The sequence below is a fragment of the Aplysia californica genome, unplaced genomic scaffold (assembly GCF_000002075.1).
Source record: "Aplysia californica isolate F4 #8 unplaced genomic scaffold, AplCal3.0 scaffold00230, whole genome shotgun sequence".
NCBI lineage: Eukaryota > Metazoa > Mollusca > Gastropoda > Aplysiida > Aplysiidae > Aplysia > Aplysia californica.
This window is the reverse complement of record NW_004797500.1, coordinates 12,599-13,985: the sequence shown is the minus strand read 5'-3', so window position 1 is coordinate 13,985 and position 1,387 is coordinate 12,599.

Here is a 1,387-nt window from a genome sequence, read left to right as displayed (position 1 = left end):
GACGAGGAATGAAACTTGGACTAATTTATCCATCTCATCAAACCTTACAAAACACTACTCGATTTTCATCTTTTTAAAAATTTTGACATACTCCAACGTTGAGTGGTGGGTTCCCGTGGTCAAGAGGTTAAGGTGTTTGCCTCTCATTCTATAGGTCCAGGGTTCGAATCCGGAAAGCGTCGGAAAATTTTCTTCTCTAATTTATGTTCCTTTCACGTCCTTTCCTGATCTCTTACAATGTTCTGTCCTCTGCTTTCGTCTCCACTTTCTGTCCCTACACCCTCGCCTCCTTTGCCCCCCCCCCTTTCTCTGGGCCCCTGGCTCTTTCTCCAGCCTTTCTACTGCTTCTCCTTGACTCATTCTTACTGCTGTCTTTCAGCCACACCCCTGATCTTATGGTAGGTAAGATCTACTCTTAGCCTTCTCGGACAAGGACGAACAATTAAGGAGGTCACGTGTGCAAGTTGCGCACGTTAAAGATTCCTATTGGTGGTCTAAATTCGATAAAAGTAGGCTTCGGCCACCACCCGGGCAAAATTCAAAATTTCCTAACAACTAAAAATGTTTTATGTGTCCCGTACGCACATACCTTATGCAGTTGCAAGCCCCATAAAAAAACTTACCCCCTCAAAAAAGTCTGAATGTACCACATTGTATCTATGAACTAACAACTATCCTAGAGCCATCTTTTCACGTGATTATTGTTATCTGTCTCATGAATGGCGTTTCGTAACAAGGGTCATTAGATGTGCAATGTCATTTTTTTTTAACAAAACAGTTTTACTGGATTTTTGTTACGTTAACGACCAAGTCATGGTGACACAGATAAACGGTCAGATAGGCTAAAAACAATCAAGAGAAGAATTAGTTACAAAAAGTTTCTTCTTATTTCAGCGTCTTACTGTGGGAGCTAGCGCTTCACCTACCGGATGACCTACATAGTAAAATTATATAGGTCGTTAACCCTCTCACTGCCGCGACAACTCGACCTATAGCATGACCTTTGACCCTCCCAATGCTGCGTCAGCTCCACCTACAAGACGATGTGTGACCCCATTTTAGCCATTTTATTATTCTAAATCTGAAAATTAATAAGCGGGGTGGGGGGTGGGGGGTTGGGGGCGTTTATTCTATACCTTAAAGTATCCGCTACACGGTGCACCACAGGCGCCGGTAGCCCGGCACAGAAAGGGTTAAGGCTCAACACAATCCACCAATCTTTAGATCTAGTGCCCGAGTGCAGATGTGGCTTGAAGTGGAAGGCTGAGAACCCCACGTGTATTAACATATCAGTTTCCTGTTTGTTTTATAAGTCGTGTCATTGTCCTCAAGGCTAGCATATTCACTGCTGACCGTTTTTGTAGGCTATAAAACAAACATCTGCTAG